The following is an 8813-nucleotide window of genomic DNA, read 5'->3' as shown; positions in this document are numbered from 1 at the left end:
TTTCCCTACTTAGACTCTGTAGCGTCCCTGATCATGAGATCAAAGCAATGAGCTTACACAAATCACCAAGTACACAGGAAGGTGAGTCTCATTGACTGGGGGTCTACAAAATCAACAAAGAACAGATATAAAACCACAAAAACTGCAGATACTGAAATTGCCATATAATGCAGGCAAGAGAATAGTTACACATGAAGTGTTTACAAAAATCAGACACCTTCCCGCTAAAATCTAGAACAAGACAAGGATGCCCACTGTCACCATTTCTGTTCAACATAGATAGTACTGGAAGTCCTAGCCACAGCAGTCAGACAAGAAAAAGAAATAAAAGGTATCCAAATTACAAGGGAAGAGATAAAATTGTCATTATATGCAGATGATGTGATACTGTATATAGAAAGCCCTAAAGGGTCCACACAAAATCTACTAGGACTAATAAATTCAACAGGGTAGCAGAATACAACATCAACATACAGAAACCTGTTGCATTTCTTTACACTAACAATGACATTGGAAAGGGAAAGTAAAAAAAAAAAAAAAAAAAACAATCCCTTTTATGATCGCATCAAAAAATAAACAAAAATACTTAGGAACAAACCTGACCAAGGAGGCGAAAGACTCATATGCTGAGAACTATGAAACACTGATGAAGGAAACCGAAGATGATTTAAAACGGAAAGACATGCTTTTGGATTGGAAAAATTAATGTTGTTAAAATGGCCATACTACCCAAAGCAATCTACAGATTTAATGTGATCCCTATCAAATTACCCATGACGTTTTTTCACAGAACTAGAGTAAGTAATCCTAAAATTTATACGGAACCATGAACGACCAGAATTGCCAAAGCAATCCTGAGGAAAAAGAATGAAGCAGGAGGCATAACCCTCCCAGACTTCAGACAATACTACAAAGCTACAGTAATCAAACAACATGGTACTGGCACAAAAACAGACATACGGATCACCAGAATAGAGAGCCCAGGAATAAACCCACACACCTACCATCAATTAATCTTCGACAAGGGAGGCAGAAATATGCAACGTAGAAAAGACAGTCTCTTCAGCAAGTGGTGTTGGGAAAGTTGGGCGGCTGCATGTAAATCAATGAAGTTAGAACACTCCCTCACACTATACACAAAAATAAACTCAAAATGGCGTAAAGACATATAAGACATGACAACATAAAACTCCTAGAAGAAAACATAGGCAAAACATTCTGACATATATCGTAGCAACGTTTTCTTAGGTCAGTCTCCCAAAGCAAAAGAAATAAAAGCAAAAATAAACAAATGGGACCTAATCAAACGTAAAAGCTTGAAAGCACAGCAAAGGAAACCATAAACAAAACAAAAAGACAACCTATGGAATGGGAGAAAATATTCTCAAATGTTGTGACTGACAAGGGCTTAATTTCCAAAATATACAAACAGCTCATCCAACTCAATTAACAGAAAAAATAACTCAAATCAAAAAATGGGCAAAGACCTCAACAGACATTTCTCCAAAGAAGACACACAAATGGGCAACAGGCACATGAAAAGATGCTCAACGTCGCTAATTATATTAGAGAAATGCAAATCAAAACTACAATGAGGTAACGCCTCACACTGATCAGAATGACCATCATCAGAAAGTCTACAAATAACAAATACTGAAGAGGGTGTGGAGAAAAGGGGACCCTCCTACACTGCTGGTGGGACTATAAATTGGCTTCCATACTATGGAAAACAGTATGGAAGTTCCTTTAAAAACTAAAGATAGACCTACCATATGATCCAGAAATCCCACTCCTGGGCATATATCTGGAGAAAACTAATTCCAAAGGATACATGCATCCCAATGTTCATAACAGCACTATTCACAATAGCTAAGACATAGAAGCAACCCAAATGTCCATCAGCAGGTGAATGGATAAAGAAGATGTGGTATTAGGTTGGTCAAAAAGTTCATTCAGGTTCTTCCATACATCCGAATAAACTTTTTGGCCAAACGAATATATATATATATATATATATATATATCTATGTGTATATATGCACACATACACAATGGAATATTACTCAGCCATAAAAGAGAACGAGATAATGTCATTTGCAGCAACATGGGTGAACCTAGAGATTATCATACTAAGTGAAGTAAGTCAGGAAGAGAAAGCCAAATACCATATGACATCACTTACATGTGGAATCTAAAAAAAAAAAAAAATACAAATGAACTTATTTACAAAACAGAAATAGACTCACAGACATAGAAAACAAACTTATGGTTACCAAAGCTGGGGAGATAAATTAGGAATTTGGGATTAACATACACACCACTATATATAAAATAAACAAGGTCCTACTGTATAGCAGAGGAAACTGTATTCAATATCTTGTAATAAACTCTAATGAAAGATAATATGAAAAAATATATATATGTGTATATATATATATATATATATATATATATATATATAAAATGTAAATCACTTTGCTGTACACCAGAAACAAACAGCATTGTAAATCAACAATACTTCAATTTTTAAAAAAAGAATAAAAAAGAAGACAGACACAGTGACAAGAAAGCAGTAAGAGACTACCACTCATGAAAAGGCAGGCTTTTAAAGTAGAACTTTTAGAAATGAAAATTATAATCACTGAAATAGAATTCAATGGGTAGGTTAAGTAGCAGATTAGACACAGCTGAAGAAAGCATTAGTGTAGTGGAAGAAACATGCAAGGAGGCCCAGAATACCACAGGGACGAGGAGATGGGAAACATGAAGGAAATGTTCAAAGATGTGTACAAGAGAATAAGGTCTGACGTAGGTGTGACAAGAATCCCAGGAGGAGAGAGTGGAGGAGAGGAGATACAGCAAAACCCTACACTGACCCCCGCGAGTATGCAGATCCTCTCCCACAGGCCACCCAGGCAGAGAAACCACAGCCAACCCCATCTGGTGAAGATGAGTGTCTGCATCCCCAGTTATAACCTCAACCAGTCTCCCCGTAATCAGGCCAGTGAAACAATCAATTAAAGGAGAGAATGTTGAAATTGTTATCTATGTCCTGGAAGTTCCAGCCATTCTCAAGACCCAGAATCAATATCTTCAGTGTTTAAGCCAGAGTGGACAACTGCCAACAAGTCGTGCCAACCTACAGCTGAGAACGGAGGGCCTGACTGCTTGGATGGACTTCTGGTGGCCCCTGTGCCGCAATCACAGTACTGTGACTCTGCAATTTACACCCCACTCACAGTGTTCCAGCAAGGCTTCTCTGTATTTAATGAAAAACATAAATTCACAGATGCAGGAAGTATAATGATATGAAACAGCACAAAGAAAAAGAAATCCACACCTGGACACCACACAATGAGAACACAGACCAGCAAGACAAAGACCTTGAGGAGCCAGAGAAAGACGCCATCACCACCATCACAGTCACACCATCACACTGCTCAAGGCAACAGTAAGAGACAGAAGACAGTGGATTCGTGTCTTCAGTGCGTTGAGAGAAAATACCTGTCCATCTAGAACTGCACGCCCAGCAAAATTATTTTTTATAGATAACGTGAAAACAGACATTCATAAATAAGTAAAATCTGAAGCAGTTCTTCATTAAGCAGTTTTCACTGAAAGGACTTCTAAAATTTGTACTACAAAAAGAAAATGATTTCAGGGCTTCCCTGGTGGCGCAGTGGTTGAGAGTCCGCCTGCCGATGCAGGGGACGCGGGTTCGTGCCCCGGTCCGGGAAGATCCCACATGCCGCGGAGCGGCTGGGCCCGTGAGCCATGGCCGCTGAGCCTGCACGTCCGGAGCCTGTGCTCCGCAACGGGAGAGGCCACAACAGTGAGAGGCCCGCGTACTGCAAACAAAAAACAAAAAACAAAAAAAACCAACAACACGAGAAGTTTTAGGACACACATCGCTACGTAACGTAAAAGTAAAACAAAAGTTAAGGCTCCAGGGGCTTCCCTGGTGGCGCAGTGCTTGAGGGTCCGCCTGCCGATGCGGGGGACGCGGGTTCGTGCCCCGTTTCGGGAGGATCCCACGTGCCGCGGAGCGGCTGGGCCCGTGGGCCATGGCCGCTGGGCCTGCGCGTCCGGAGCCTGTGCTCCGCAAATGGGAGGGGCCACAACAGTGAGAGGCCCGCGTAACGCAAGAAAAAAAAAAAAAAAAGTTAAGGCTCCAAAGCAGAAAGATGTGAATAACTGTAGCAGCTGCAACCTTTTAAACACCCTCCCATTTGCCCAATGACTTCCGACATTTTACTCCAAGAATCAGTATTAGAGACGCTCAGTGGAGGGCAGGGATCCAGCAGAGCAGCGTGAAGGCCGGCGGGGGCTTTCACCACGGAGTTCTCTCCACTGTTGTGTATATTTGAAAATTTTTATCACAAACGTTGGAAAAACAAATATGCGTTACTTTGATAATAAGCAAAAGGCACTTCTGATAAAACAGCACAATTCTTCCCAAAACCAGCTTCTCGGACAGAGAACTAGCTGAGCAGCCAAAGCCCGAGGGGCTCAGCTCCTGCCCTGTGAGCGCCCCCTCCCCATGGCTGGGCCGCCCAGGTGCCCACGAGGCACAGCGCGGGCTCTGAGTCACGGAATCTAGTCTAGCTCGGAAAACCAGATTCTAAACCAACACCCACGTCGATGGAGTCGCGGGGAACAAAGAAAAAGCGTGGCTGTGTGTGCTGGCTGAGTTGTCCCCCAGGGACAGGCACGTATGACCCAGCAGGAGCCCACGGGGTCCCCAGATTCCCCAAGGAGGCGAGCACTACCAGAGCCCCAGCAAGAGAGGAGGGGAAGGAGGGGAGACGGTCCTTTCTGCCGTCCACCAAGGCCTCCCTGTGGCAGCGCCTTGCAGGAGCCAGGACAACTTGCCAGCGACCAAGGCTGGCCTGTGTGCAGTGCCCGCGCATGCCCTGCTGAGGGCCTGGTCTGACCCAGGAAAGGCGGAGGGCCGCCTTCAGAAGGCTTACCCTAGCAGAGATGCAGAAAATGGGGGGAAACAGGTCAAACTAGCAGCACAAAACTAAGCAGAAGGGGCTTCCCTGGTGGCGCAGAGGTTAAGAATCCGCCTGCCAATGCAGGGGACACGGGTTTGAGCCCCGGTCCGGGAAAATCCCACATGCCACAGAGCAGCTAAGCCCGTGTGCCACAACTACTGAGCCTGCGCTCTAGAGCCCGCACGCTGCAACTACTGAAGCCCACGCGCCTAGAGCCCATGCTCCGCAATAAGAGAAGCCCCGCTTGCTGCAACTAGAGAAAAGCCCACGTGCAGCAACGCAGCCAAAAGAATAAACAACAAAAAAAAACAACTAAGCAGACGCTCCTTAACCAGAGGGGTGGAGAGGAAGAGGGCCAGGGCCCGGGGGAGGGGCAGTGAGGGGTCGGGCCAGTCAGCACATGCCCACGGTAACAGCTGGGAGCCCACAGGCAGCTTGCTCCAAGCACCCAGGGACCCAGAGACTCAGGCAGGGGTGGCAGAACCAAGCTGGGCGAGTTCAAGGACACCACCTGGTCCATCGGGCACTGGATGTGCAGCCCCCGCGCCCCCAAGCACGGCAGTTCTGAGAGGGTCCCAGGCTGCAGATGGGCAGGGCCCCCCTGATGTCTCAGGGAGCCTCTGAACTGCAGGCTTGGAAGCAGCCTGGCCTGGCTCCTGAGCAAAGGGCCAGTGTCTCCCAGGTGCACGGGTCAGCCCAGACCCCGGTGGGAGAGCCACCAACGGAGCAGGCCTGGGTGGCCGCCGGTTACCAGGTGCAGAAGCAGGTCCCTGGCCACAGTCACTCGAGCCACCCACGCAGTCCTCACCATCGTACTAGAAGCAAACTCCCTCAGGAAGCGGCTCGTACGGGGGTGCGAACCACGGGCCTCTGTGCTCCAGCTGTGTCCACTTCATGCCGCCTGGGCCCTCCTCCTCCTCCTCCTCCCCCCTGGAGGACACACGAGAAGGTTCCGACTCTCACGCCGCACCTGAGCGCAGGTCCTCCCCACGCATCCCTCTGGACGCCCCGTGACCACCTCCCAGCTGAGCTAGGTAAGGAACAGGAGAGGTCATGCCCCTAGGGGTGCAGGGACTGACCCTGCCTGACCTCAGACCACGCCTCTCGTTAGACAACCACACCTCCCTGACCCGGAGGAAAAGGGGCAGAGAGGCTCCCCCAGCTGGGTCCCTTCAGGGCCGCCCCAGAGTCCCCAGGTCTGGCTCCAACCTACTTTCCCAATCTTGTGCAACTGTAATTCGCAGCTCTTTTTGGAATGCATCTAGTGAAGGTGCACCAGCGAAGCGGCCACGGCAACCCAGCTCCACACTTGGGCCTGACCCCTCTGTTCCCAGGACGCCGTCCCTCCCACCCCCACCAGCAGGGCCCGAGCCCCCAGAGGCAGACGGGACTCCGTGATCGTGGCAAGTCTCTGGCCCCTGGCTGTACAGTGGAAGCACCGATAGGACTTAGGTCACAGAAGGGGACCAGTTAGACCGCGGTGAGACACCATCTGGAAGCACCCAGTTAATGACGTCAGAACTCCAACAGGAACCCTGAGCGCAGCCCCGGGAGGGTGTGAACCCACCCTGCTCTTTGGAAAGGTGGCATTTCACGCACAGGAGATCCCCACCTCCCTCCCGCTATTCCACACCCGCCACAACTCACCCCCCATGTGACCACAGGGCCTCTGCCCACATCCCACAGGAAAGAGCTTGGGAGCGCTGTGGGCAGAAGCAAGCCTCAGGTCGGAGCACAAAAGCCACTAAGGGGAACTGATCACGGGCTATGTGCCTGTGAAAAGAATGAATGGACCAAAGCTCCTGGAAATGGAGGAACTGAGAATCCAACATGGAATGAGAATCAAGTTCAAAACCAAACACTACGGTGCTTAGGCCAGGCACAGCTACATGAGCAACAGAACTGATCAAAACAAAAAAACAGTGGGGAAAGAAACTCCCAAATGGGGGCCCCCAGGGGAGCAGGGGTGAGACGGGGCACGTGTGGTCCAGTGGTCAGGAAACGGCACGTGCTGCATCTGTGGTCTCAGATGCCCTTTGGGGAAACCAAAGAGCAACGTGCGCTCCCCCCTGCACTCCCATCCTGCCCGGGTGCAGCGGTCAGATGTCTGGGAGGAGCGGGGATGCGCCCTTCCGGAGCCTCCGCCCAGGGTCTTCGGCCACCTTACTGGACTCAGCTGACGACCCTCCGCCGGGTCTGGGGGCCTAGCGGGGGCGTCGGGGCGCACCTTGCATTCCGCCCTCTTAAGCCCCAGGAGCGAGAACCTGCCCCCCACGTGCAAAGGCCCGGCGCACCCGCCCTGCCCCTCATCTTCGGGCCGGTCCCGCTGCCCCCCAGGCCTCGTCGCAGGCCCCGCCCCGCCCCGGTGCACTTGGCGGACTTGGTGGGTGAACAAGGACCGCACAGGGGCACTGGGCAGGGCCAGGGCGGTTCCGCCCGGTCCCTTGTCCCCGCCTTGCTCCTCTGCCCACTTCCCTGTGCTCTCAGGCCTGTCTCCTGACGCTGAGGACAAGCCCTGGATTCAAGTCCAGTCCCGCCGACCCCTCCGTCCCGAAGCTCTGGCCCATGACCGGCCCGAGGCTCCTCCCGGAAGGCCGCCTGGGAGCGGCGCGAGGGGCCGACACAGGGCTTTAGCGTTTGCCCACCTCCCTCCGCCCCTCAGCTCCCGAGGGCACCTGGTGGGTCCTCTGTGATCACACGCTCGCCCGGCACACCAGGCCAGACATGGAAGAGGGGCGCTTCCACTTTGTCAGAGGGCCTGACAAGTGATGCTGTGCGACGGTACAATGTGCAAACACCAGGGGCACCTTCCATCCAGGCCCACGCGGCCTCCTGCAAGTCCTGTAACGCAATCACTGCAGACCAGCCCCTTACCACCTCTCACCCCTGTGCAGCTGAACCCTCCCTCCCGCACTCACTATCCCTGGGTTTGACCCACACTTCGGCCCTGGGCAGCACGATCCAGCTGCTAGCCCTCCAGGGCCAGTCCTGGTCTGGAGCAGGCCACGATGCCCATCCGTGGGCCCTGAGCCAGCAGTGGAGAGAGCTCCACCATTTGTCAACCTTGGGCAGGTGTCCAACTCTTCTGCATCTGTAAGATGCGACTTAGGGACTGTGGGAAGTGGACACGTGCACACCCGTCAGTGCCCACCCAGAGAGTACAGAGCGGCCCAGGCACGCTTGCCATGCCTCCCGCCACCAGAGGAATGCAGCAGAGACAAGCCCACAGCCTCACTAACCCCCACGACTGCCACCAATTCCTCAGTCCCCGCTGACATCTGGGGGCTGAAGCACTGACACACAGCTGGATGGCTGCAAGGGCTGGATCTCAGCCCCCAGGCGGGCCACAGTGCTGGTCATCCCCGTTTTGGAATAAGCCGCGCAGCCACTGGCTGCACACGCGATAGGACTGCAGCAGCCGGTACTCCTCAAGGTCCACCTTCTGCCGAGTGTGCTTAGAGGCCTCGCACGTACCCTGTCTTACGATCCTTCTAAAATCAGAAAGTATATACTAGCCCAGGCCCACTGTTCCCTCCACAGAACGCTGAGGCCACTGTGTTTTAAATTCAGACTGCAATTTTGTAAACGGGAATGTGGCGGGACAAAAACCGTAAGATCTCTAAAGAGATGCAGAAAAAGCATCTGACAAAAAAACCCAACACCCTTTCACAATAAAAGCAAAAAGCCACACTCAACAAACTAGGGTGGAGGGACCCTCCTCAAGCTGAGACAGAGCAGCTGAAGACCCCACAGCTACATCATACTCAAAGGTGCCATGGCCCCAAGATCAGAACTAGACACTGCTATTCAACACGGC

This window comes from Lipotes vexillifer, unplaced genomic scaffold (genome assembly GCF_000442215.2).
Source record: "Lipotes vexillifer unplaced genomic scaffold, Lipotes_vexillifer_v1.1 scaffold394, whole genome shotgun sequence".
Lineage (NCBI taxonomy): Eukaryota > Metazoa > Chordata > Mammalia > Artiodactyla > Lipotidae > Lipotes > Lipotes vexillifer.
Note: the sequence above shows the minus strand (reverse complement) of the source record.